Source organism: Lagopus leucura, unplaced genomic scaffold (genome assembly GCF_019238085.1).
Source record: "Lagopus leucura isolate 7727_CA_CO unplaced genomic scaffold, USGS_WTPT01 Super-Scaffold_100004, whole genome shotgun sequence".
Taxonomy (NCBI): Eukaryota; Metazoa; Chordata; class Aves; order Galliformes; family Phasianidae; genus Lagopus; species Lagopus leucura.
Window position 1 is genome coordinate 49324830 of NW_024962264.1, and position 12181 is coordinate 49337010.

The 12181-nt window shown below is 38.3% G+C and overlaps 1 protein-coding gene across 1 annotated transcript in view; it reads right to left on the minus strand.

Moving 5' to 3' along the window:
- The window catches only part of CUNH4orf19 (chromosome unknown C4orf19 homolog), a 41411-nt gene that overhangs the window by 22545 nt on the left and 6685 nt on the right, over nucleotides 1-12181 (minus strand). The gene's annotated exons all lie outside the window — the stretch shown is intronic.

The window sequence follows — 12181 nt, forward strand, 5'->3', positions numbered from 1 at the left end:
TCTCTCTCTTCCCCCTCCCTCCCCATTTTTTTCTTGTTTGGATTTTTGTTTGTGGTTTTTATTTTTCTTCCTTTTTTTTTTTTTTTAAAGTTGCATTTGTAAATTGTGGATGGCTGCTTCTGAGATCTGCCTACTTTCCCACGCCATTAGCAGCTCCCAGCTTGAGGTTTTCAAGCAAGTGCACAGCTCCTTTGCTATGTAATATGTGAAGCTGGCCAGTACTTTTGAAAGAGCATCCCTTGCACAATAGATCAAAGAAGACTAATGTATATTTTTGCTCAAAAAAGTGTATGGGATTTAACTCTTCCATCCCAGAAGCCTTAACTTAGTCTTCCAAGCTGATCAACTGATTGTAGATTTCTCTTCTTTCCTTTGTGGGTTGGAACTATTAGAACTCAGTGCTGTCCCCAGCAGTTTCAGGAAAAAAAATCATCAGCTGTCTACAGTGGTTTTAATGTATGTCCTAAGATTTGTATTCCCCTCACATTTTCCTCTTATACTCTAATAACTTAGGTCCTGCCCAACGCATGCTTTTGTGGTCTTGTTCAAATACTTTCTCTGCTGCAAACTGTGTAGTACAATAGCATTTTTGGGATCTTTTTAATCAGTTCTACTTTTCATCTCAATTCACATTTAGTAGAACAAACCTCTGATTTACATGCTTTCTTTTTGTTTCTGCCCATGTGTTCCACTATAATTATTTACATACAGTTTTATTAATGTGGTTTTTTTTTTTTTTTCCTAAGGAAAGCTGAAATGGATTTTGTATCATGGATACTGTATAAAATCTAGGCCCACATTTTGTTGATGATTAAATGGCTGATCTTGCAGCGCATGTAATCAAAACCTTTAAGAGTCCATTGCAAGGTAATGAAAGGGAGAAATTTTGTGAAATCAAAGGTAAATTTGAAAATCCTGATTTGACTCTGAGCATTCACAGAAATCAGAAATAATCTATCAACTGTGAAACTGTACACTTTTTTTCCTAGGCTCTATATGGATGAAGAAAAGTAAAACAGTAGTTCTTGGCTTACAGGGGGAATTGGGGAGGGAGAGAAATGAATAGTCAGTTTTCTTTATGAAAAGCACTTAAAAAGTAAAATCAGATTGAGGTTAGTTATTCTTCCAATCTTTTTTGAATTCAAAGAGATCTTCAAGGCTTTTTATGTAATTGTGCAAACACTGTTTCTTGAATTCTTTCATTACGCTTCTTGTAAATACAGCGTTACTGAAAACATGAAGTGTGTAAACAAGCAAGACACCATGCGTCAGTAGCATCTAAATAAACACTGTTTAATAATTCTTTGAGATCTAATGGTGCTCCTTGATTTGTGGGGAGCCTGAGAAGTAATGGGAAAGTTATGCCTTGATCCATAGCTGAAAACATGCTGTAGTCATCCACAGGAGTGCTGTGATGTCACCATTTCCTGGGTGCATGGGCTGAACTTCCACTTGCCAGCTGTATGAATTGAATTTTGCTCATTTTGTCATAAATTGAAGAGGTCATAAAATGCTGGTTTTTGTTGGTTTTTTTTTTTTTTTTTTTTTTTGAATTGTGAACAGCAATATATTCAAACCCGCATGGAGATTTCTGGAGGATTATCATCTGTTTATTAGCTGAGACGACTTAGGATGTTGCTGTCTGTTTAATTGACCTTGTAGTCTGTTATCACATGCCCACTGGTGTCTGGATACAAGTTCTTAGCCATAGCTATCTTTTAGTGAAGACATTTAGATCATTGGTGAAAAAAGGGATTTTTATGTTTTATTTGTTCCACTAATTTTGAAGTTCATGCCAGCTACTGTCAATTTCTTCTGGGCAAGTAATGATTATGAGCTGTTTTTACCAAGCTTTCTGCTACCCAAATCCTGAATTGCAACAAAATAAATTGAATTTGTTTTATGAAATGTTGTACAGGCTCATAAAATACTTGGTTGAAAAGGGGTCCAGAGTTCATCTGGCCCAACCTTCTACTCAGTAGAAGTCAGTAGAGGTCTAGAGCTTGCTGCAAGATTGTGCAGTGCTTAATTTGAGCTCATTAATGCAGGGAAAGCTTTGATCTTTATTGGCAGCATCTGCAACAGCGACATATGCTGGGCAGGTGATAGTGTCTATACACTCTTCCTATGTTTATTGTAGCTCTTTATTAGCAAAAATGTCACAGATGTCTAGGGTGAAAGTTCAGCATCCAAAGATTTCTAATTCTGTAACAATTTTCTATTCTTAGAATGGGTATCAAATGTGTTTTGATTGTCTGCATCCAGATTTCAACCAATAATGTTAGCAATCTGCATCTTGTTTAAAGAACCTGGAAGAAAAAATGAACATACCAATGTCTTGTTGGATATTGGTATTTGTATGTATTGTACATGCTGTGGCAATATTTTTCTAACCTAGGGTTAGGGTCTGTTGTTAACAAGATTTTTTTTCCTATTGTTGCAATAGATTACACCGTTTCTCAGATACTGTGTTTTTTCTCATTAATGTTTTTACTCTCGAGAGGAGAAACGTAATGAATAGGCAAGCAAAGTGACATGAGTGAGACCTTTCAGAGCTTCATCCTACAAGCTGCTTGGGAACAGAGATGTTCAGGTACCCAATTCCTGCAGACAGTATTCAGCCAGCACTGAGAAACCATGACAACCTGACAGACAGTGCACTGGGTGGAGCATCTTCCTTTGTCTTTCTTTGTAGAAGTTGAGGACATTCAACTTCTCATTTGATCAGAAACCAACTTGCCCAGATGCTTAAAAATTAATTAGGGGTGGTGAGAGCTAAACAAGCTCCTGGTTCCTGCAGCTGTCAGTGCCCATAAATCAGCTCTGTTTTTCCTTTTGAAACAGGACAAGAGCATGAATTTAATTAATGGGTTTGACTTGCTCTGGAAACAAGCAGTAGAGAAATAGCCTTCTCCACACCTTTCACAGATGCTATAAACACAGAAATGTTATTGTGTATTTACTCATGAGTACTTTCCAGCATCATTGTTCTAGATACAGTTGAATGCCTCAGGCAGGTGGCAAGTCAGTGACTGCAGCAAATCCTTGTTCTTTGGACACCTGGCTCAGAGCTGCAAAGGAGCAGCAGGTTGGAAGAGTCTCCATCTTAGTTCCACCTGAGTTCTGCTCAACAAAAGCAACAACTCCTACAGAGTACTCTAGGGGAAAGCACAGACAGTGGAAATTTAAATATAATATTAAAGGCAATGAAATAGATGTATCCTGCCACTTTGCTAAACAAACAGAAAAGCTTTACTTGTCCTTGCAATGGATCATCAGGAATATCTGACTGTGTTGTTTGTTTGTTTTTTCTTTTATTGTGTGTGAAGAGACACAGAAATTGTCAAGCTTGATCAGACTCAGGCTCAGACCTGTATTGAGCATCAGATCCCTTAGAAGTAGTGAAAGTGCCTGTCAGGGAACTGCTATTGTACAACATTTACATCCATCCAACATGGCTTTTGTCTCTTGACTTAGAAAAATCTTCTAAAACTTTTAACTTCTTAAAACTTATGTCTGGTTTCATATTATTCACAGTTGTAACATTACAAAGCATTGTTTTTCATGGAAACCTTACTGTATTCTTTCTCTCAGCAATAAATTCCCTGGTCTAGTTATGCCAGAAGAATAATTTTATTTGCTCTATTTATAATTAGTCCCCTTTTTGATCTGATCAAATGTTCCCTGGTATTTGTATTATATAACTCTAAATTATATAAAGGGATTATGTATTATCCCTTTAGTCTACAGTGAAGCGTATGTTTTCATTGCCTCTGTCTAGGCACAGAGAGAATTTTGGACAACGTATACAGCTTTTATTTTATTTTTTATTTTTTAAGAAGAAATAGTTATTCAGAGCATTATTTGAACTTATGTATGGATTGGTATTTTGGTTAGTGTAGAAGTTTCTGAGGGGCTGAGTTAATCTCCTGGCAAATACATTTGGAAAACAATGGTGCTTTATTCAAATACTGAACAATAAACCCCAAAAGAGTGAAAAATGGTTGAATGTTGCCCTTTTTTCCCTGTGTTGACTACAGGTGTGAGAGTGCCTGTAAGCCCCAGGAGCAGAATGCCATGCACTCTGCTGTGATTACCCAAACCCTGTATGGTTGTCCTAGCACCATCAGTTCAAGTTGTTTTTTCTTTTTCTCTCTTGGTTAAATTGACAAGGCCTGTCTGGGATTCAAGAATTGGGTCTCCAAGTTTCAGAATAATGTTACTAGACCTGTGATGAATGCATTTATGAATATTTATATGGAACTTAGGATTCAGAGTGAGTGTTGAGTGCAATCTGCTGCACAACATAATGAGGCAAATCCTCAACCTCTCTTCCTTTCTCTGACATTCTCATACTTTGAAAAGATCCACAGTCCTTGGCTTTTAAACACTCTTGTCAAAACAAGAACATTCATAACAAGTTCCAGTCAAAAAATGCAACTTCACTGCTCCATTCAAACACACGACTGTACTGGGCAGACACCAAGTAATTGCTTTCCCAAGTAATTCTGGGGAAAGTTCACAAAGAATGTCGAACACCAGGCGACTTGGATGCTATGACTTTGTTATAAAAGTGCATTTTTTCATCTAACTGTAGAATAAATATTTTATCTTTCTCATCTATATATAACATCTCTAACCAAAAGACATGAGCTATTTCTTAAGTTAATGTTAATGCTATACCTGGCAGCAACACAACTATTGTGTAAAATTGTCAGCCCCATTTCATCAGCACAACTGTTTGTAAAGGCTGTGTTGCATGCTCTGAGATATTACACAGGGATGACTGATAAAGTAAATCATCTTCTCTGCTGTTGGCCTCATCTCGTTATTGGATAAGGCTGTTTTCAGAGTAGGGAAAGGTGGAAGATTATGTGTTTCTTGTATTTCTTTTTAATGAAGTTCACAGCAGGTATGAATTGAACTGAAACTTATGGCAGCTTTACAAGCCGCATGTTCTGCCATGAATCTTCAGCTCTTCTCTGCAGATTTGCTATGGATCTTTTTATGGCTTTTACTTCTGTTCACAGTGTTATTACAACAAATTGTGGATTTTACTGGTGGGCAAGAAGGGTAGGTAGGTACACTGTGAGCGTTTTGCTTCTCTCACTGCTTCTTCATTATCATTGTCCAGTGCCACTGATGTAGCATGCTCTGTTGGATGCAAATATGCCCATGTGATCAGCTAGTCTCAGCAGCTTTTATCTGGGTTGCAGCTATCTCTCTTAGAACCTGGCTTTTTGTAAGCAGCATTCCCAGACACCCGGTCATCTCCCAGTCTATTTTCAGGCAGTGATGATGAAGCAGCATCTAATTTAGCTACAGAAATTACAAAGGTTTCTGAAATGGCAATGTACTGTCATAGGCTCTGCAAAGAGCAATGGGGAACCCCTCGTAGAAATGGAATTTCCCTCTATTCATATTTTTCAGGACGTAGAAATGGATGACATTAAATCCTGGGCTATAATTTAGACAGAGAGAAGATTGCAAACTGACTCTATAAGTAGAAAAATCCCTTAAGTAATATCATATAACATGATATCTATAATCCTGTCAGTTAGAAGATTAGAGATTCAGTCAGAAACTAGCTTATATAAATGGCTTAGTAATAAAGATTGTACTAATAGAGGTAAGGAACATACTGTGCTGAAGGCTAAGGAAATTGGGAAACCTTGAGGAATGGTATTTCCTGTATAAGCAGCTGTCATAGCAAAATATTCTGAGCTACACGCGGCTCTTCTGGAGCAGTATTTGAGATAACTGTTACTGTGTAAATTTGTAGTTGAAAGCAACCCTATGTGCTCAGCAATCATTCATACATTTGGGTAACATGCAGCCTGTAAGGCTCAAACTTCAGTGTGTGACTTGTTTGCTGCAGCTCCCAATTGTATCAGTATCACACATGTAGCGGAGGGATGACTCGATGTGCAGTAGAGGCTCTTCAGCTGACATTTTAAATATTCATTGTTATTAAGCACAGGCTTGAGTGGAAACTTTTCTGATCACTTTTGTTATGTGTTTATTTGTATTCCTTATCCCTGTGGTGATTGTGTGGAAAGCCCTACATGACCAAAGTTAGTTTTTCTCATTTTTTTTTAAGCACACACTCCTCCAGATAGAAAGACAAGCTGTCCCCAAAGGCCAGAAAAGGCCATTGCCAAAGTAGTTGACAGCTCTGCCCTCTTCTCCTGCTTTCTGTGTAGTCAGAATGCTGCATAAAACAGACCAGGACAAGCCTGCAGGAAAGTTGTTCTCTTGGGTGAGAAATCTAGGTGGTCTTGATAAAACCTAATGTGCACATAACAGCTTAAAAGGCAGATAAAATGCTGTTGAAGGTAACTTCAGGTCCATTTGCAGATGTTATCATTAATTATAGCAATATTTTCATCCTCCAGCCAAATAAAAGCCCGGGAGGGTCCACCAGCAGTGAATTCTCCAAGCAAAGCTGGAAAGAAGGATGAAGATTCTAAAACATTTCCCTGGTGTGGTCTCCCTTTCAAAGTGGGTAGCAAAGGTGTTTTTCAAACTACTGCAATTCAATTAGGCTGACCTAATTTTACTTCTACTCTGCTACAGAATTCCACAGTGATACCATTTAACTTTCTTAAGGTCACATTGTGGCCCTGTTGAGACTTGTATTACAGCACCATTGACTGTAGGAGCTTAAATACAGAAACTGCTTGAATGGGTATCTTGTGTGTATTTTCCTCTGAGTGAAGAAAACTAAATATGGTTGTTTTTTTTTTTTTTTTTTTTCCTTCTTTTTTTTTTTTTTTTGGTTTGGGCAGATGAAACTCTTTAAAGGAAAACAAATGCTGTTGTAGCCTGGAGAGAAAATGCTACTGGCTATGATTTATGAAATTTATGTCTATTTTTAATTAGAAGAAGTGGAGGCTACGGGCCCATTCTTCTATATTTTATATCATCACCTTTGTGCTGAGTGCTCAGTGACTTATAAAATGGCACAAAGTCTCACTAAATGCCTATCACTTAGTTGTGTGTATCACATCCCACAGTTTGCAGAATTGCTTATGTGTTTAAAGGAGTTCTGTCTTGAAATAGAAATCCTTACTGGGCATTTCTTCAGCAGCATCTGTTTTCCTTATTTATCTTAATTAGAAGCTGCTTTAAAATTCATTGACGACATCAACATTTGGATAAGATCATGGAATAATGGTTCAGGGTTCCAAGTCTGTGAAACACATAATACTTTTTGAATCACAAAAATATCTGTTCTTGCAACCTATTCCTTAATTTGAATGAATCCCATGAGAACGACAGTTCAAGCATCTATTTAAGACTGAAGCTTTGTTTGCCCACAGAAGTGGCACCGTTGTGAAGCAAGAGTAAATTAATCAGCATAAACCAATTTAAATCAGCACATCATTCTTGTGTAGAAAATTTCTTCAGCTGAACTCTGCCAACATATCATCATGTTTTGGTTAGAGCTGTGTGTAGTACGCCTTCATCACTTTTGCCATGAGCTGCTCTTAGCAATGGGTTTGCTGAAGCAAGTTGGAAGGCTGTCTGGTCCCTTAATTTTTGTGCTCCTTGTCAGGCTGCCTGATTTTCAAACATGAATTTCTGTGCTGGCTTGGAGAAGGTGTTGGTAAGAAGAGATGGTGAAGTTCATGTCAGAATAACACCAGAATTAGTTTTCGCTAGGATGGAATGGAAAATCTGCATAAAAATGTAGCAAAGTTCTTTCCTAACCCTCCTGCTGTCTGATGAAGTGTCAGTCTACACAGCTCATTGTGAAGAGGTGAAAAAAGAGTCTAAAGAAATATGATATTTTTGTCTATTAGAAAAATAAGGGTTTTTTCACACTATGCTGAGTTCTTATCTCTTGAAATTCTTTAAATGTGTCAGTCTATATTTTTAAATTTTCTATGTGACAAAGCTTTCTACACCAAAAGTGACATGTGAAGACTTGCAGTGTAGCTTCCTGTCTCAGCTAAATTTCTGCAGTGCTGAACTGCTGCCATGAGACAGCCCTCACAAATTTCTTTCAGCTCTGCTGTATGTGTGAAAAAGGAAAATAAGTAAAAGTAAAATTTGCAATGAATAAAAGTACCCACTGGTGGGGGGAAAAAAAAATCAGAAAAAAAATAAGGCAACACTTTTCTGTGGCTTACTCTGAAGTCATGAGATGAGAAGGATCTGTGAAGTAGAAGCCTCCACACATGCTGAAACCATTGCACCATGGTAAGAAGCTGGCGTAAGGGTGCCCGAGTGATCTCCCCTGGGTACAATCCCTGATGGCCACCAGCAGCTGCAGAAGGTTTTTCCATGAGAAGTGAGAGGATGTAGAGGCAGCACTTCACTACTTTCTCTCTTTCTTCCTCAAAGAACTCTCCTTATTCAGGTGGAAATTGATAGTGAGAAAACAACAAGGGAGTTTGCAAAACAATGTGCTGTTTAATTTGTAACACAGGCACTGTTTTGACACTGTCTTAAAACCAGAGAAGAAAGGGAGTGGAAACCCATCATTATGATTGCCTCTGGGAAAGAGCAGGTTGCAGGTAGTGTTTTACAAAAGAAACAAAGCTTGGTTACTCAAACTACTTTGAAAGATCCCTGATAATATATTTATATTTTTGTTGATTGTTTTTTTTTGGTACTAGAAAGTTATACTGACATGAAAGAAATGTGGAAATTGGGGGACTCAGGCTTAAGAAAAATGCGCTTCCCTGGGCAAAGCCTAAGGAAACTTTCCTTCTCTAAAGAGAAGGAAACAGGTGGCAAGCATTAATACTGGGGTAATTAGCTGTTATATATCGGGTGGAGCAACACTCAATGAGAATGCCTTTGTGATTAAGAGGTCTGACTAATATCTGGCAGCCTACATGAGGTCCTGCTCTGGACTCCCTGTTGCCCCTGCTGCAATGTTTGGTTCTCCCAGAGGGAGATCTGCTGTGCAGCCAAACAATTTGCAATGACCTTGCTGTGCTGGTTAGGCACCTCAGATACATGGGTGCACCTTATACGATGACTTCCTGAAGTTACCTGTAGCTTGGGATTTCAAGTACTCATGGTTAAGAGCCTCCTAAATCCAAAGAGATTAAAGATCAGAGCTTTAACTTTTCAGAGTGACATAATCCATACTGTTAGAGAAGCTTGGGCTGGGTGTTTTTCTGTACTGCCCCTAAAACAGGCAAGTGCTCTGGTATCAAATCTGGGTCAAGTCTGGCCTCTAGACCTTTTTCTTTAACCTGTAAATATTTAGTAAGAACATATCCTATAGGTGACAGCTGAAGTAAGGTGGCCTTATCACTTATGGTGCCTGCAGATGCTGCTGTAACACAAACAAGGAAATAGTGCAAAAAAAAAAAAAACAAAACATGTAGGCATCTCTCTTGTTGATGAGGTGATCTGCAAAGTACCTATAGCCTCTTTATAAGGGGAAACCCTGTATGGCAATAGTGCAACCTGCTTCCTTGAACACTATGGGTGGGGAGAGGCCCTAGCCCTAGGTGCAGTAGGAGTTGGGTGATTGTGTCCCATGAATGACTCCTCAGAGAATGGCCTTTGGGCAACTCACCTGACTGCTTTAGAAAAGGCCATACATGGAAAGTTTTGTGGCAATCAGTTGCAATCTGTACTTCTGCAAAGAGATCTTCAGGCCTCCTAGAAAGCAACAGAAATGTCCGGAGAAAGAAGAAAGCTCAAGCATACCTTTGTTAGCAGGCCTTTCATAAGGGTTCATTGACTCAAGTGCTGCCTCTTGTTTGTGTTGCTTTTTGTTGGAGTAAAAACACTGTTTTTTTTTTTACTTGGAGGAAAATGTATTGACTAAGAGAAGAAATTATTTTTTAAAGTCAGGCTTTTCCAGGAGTTATGATGATCTTGCCTTTGTTTTTTATGTGAGCGTGTTATTTTTCACATGAGAGAAAAGTAGAGAAATGTTTCTCTGTGTGGGAAGATGGCATGGGAGGAGGGTGAAGGTAGTTCTGCAAACAGGTTTGTTTCACATACCGCTCTACAGAGATATTGCAGATTTTTGGAGACTGGGCTCCATGTGGCAGGTGGGAGGGGATTTCTGTGTTATCAATTAATTTCAAACTGTGTGGGATTTTCTTGGCATAAATGAATGAGGTCTTCAACAATTTAAGCTTAATTTTCCTTCTGTCAAATGGAGTGCAAGAGATACGTGATGAGGAAGATTTGAGGATGGAGGACTCTTGAACGTGCTGGGCTTGATGGAGTTAATCTTCCCATTTGTCAGGGAAGGGCAACCCAGCTTTCTCTGAGAGGTAGTATATTTACCCACCAGTTTCTATTGCGAAGTTTCCAGCAGCCTTATTCCAGAAACTCTGTATATCTTTTGGAGAACAAAGGGCTTTCTTATGATATCTTCAGATATTATGCTTCTTACCAGGGATACCATGGAGATGAAGAAAGCCAAAGCAACCAAAATAAAGAACAAATCCTGCATGTTAATAATAGAGTCTCGCACAAACTGTGAAGCAGAAGGCCAAACCTAGAAAACAGGTGGCTCTTTATGGACTCAGTTGTTGAGTTTGGAATTTTGTGTGGGTTTTTAGGTGAGCTATTGAACTGCATTAACACTGCACTGTGCAGTGAGCCCTGTGGACAGAAGTCTATTGTGGGCTATAGGAATGTGAGATACAGTAACAGGTCAGAAACGGTCTGTTTTACTAAACAAAGAAATCTCAGTCTACGATTAATGTAGTTTCATGTCAAGAGTACAACATACAAATCTAGGCTCATTCACGGCATGATAATGAACAATGCATGCCCTGTAGCAGGGGAGCATACCACTACTGGATTATCTGCACTAAACGGACTTTACAGAAGTTCCCGTCAGGTTTACTTTGTGCTAAACAAATGCTCATTTAATGCAGCTGTTACAGCAATGCAAACTGCGGATTGGCAACGAGCCGTGCTTCTGGGGCTCATCCCAGATACTGGCCTTATGAAATAATTTTTTGAATATTTGTCTTTTTGCATTAAGCTGAAATGATACAGAAAATGGAGAATAATTTCATAAAATTAGGAGAAACAATGATTTACAGACTCAGAATTGTGAGACAAAGTCAATTTAACAGGTTTGGCATCTTAACAGACCAAGGCAGTTTGACAGTTTTTGGGGAAGATATGGAACTGTAGCTCCTTAAAAGCTATAGGTAAAAGCATTTTTGTTGGTTTCATTGTTTGAAAGGAAATTAACTTAGATACAGAAAAACATGCCATTTTGTGTGGCTGGCAGACTGGAAAATCTTTTGGGAAAATCTCACAACAGTATCTTCAGAGTGGAATGTAAACAGAAAGAGAAGACACTGAAACCTGTTTAAAAATAGCTGGAGCTTGCTAGAGTTACAACCTTGGTTTGTTACTTCTATCCTAAAGTGAATCCTACACAGAGGAGTAGGTTTGACCCTCAAATCAAGTGCTATAATTTTATTGCTCATCCAAAACGTATTTTTAATTGTGAAGTTTGAAAGAGAGGACCATGAGTTAACAACTAAAGGAAAGGCAAGCTAGTAGGTCTGAGAATTGGAAGACTGCATAGGACACTAGAATAAGGCATATGCAGAAGAATGGAGTGGAAGAATTTAAAGCCTGGAGAATGCCTTGATGCAAACAACAAAGTGGCAAAAATTCTTTGCTCCTCTTAACAACAAAAACAAACAAAAAAAAAGAACTCAAACTCTCCTTATTCAAGTATTCTGTATGAAAATAGTGGTAAAATCAATCATTTTAATTGTGATTTATTATCCTTTCTGGTGTTTAGTTGGATCAAAAGATGAAGTCCAGCTAAATAATAAGGCTGGACTGAAGAAGATCCTTTCCTCCATGAATTTAGTGTGCTGTAATTGCAGAGTTGGCTTGTTCAGTGAGCAGAAGGATTGTGTTAAATACTGGCAGTCCACCATTCAGATGACTGCCAGTACTAGAATGTAGGAGTACCAGATGTTTAGATGTTTAGAATGTGGTATTTTAGTGAATGGTAGGGCTGTGAGGTTATTTTGCAGCTTGTAAGTGAAACTGCTCAGACCCATTCAGATATGGGAATGTTTAAGAGGTATCAAATACATAGATGGAAAATAGGAATTATTCTGAAAGAATGCAAACCGTATAAATCATTTTTTTTTTTTCTTTCTTTCTTTTTTTTTCCCATCAGGATACATTTGTATCAGCCATGGGCTCAAAGATATTC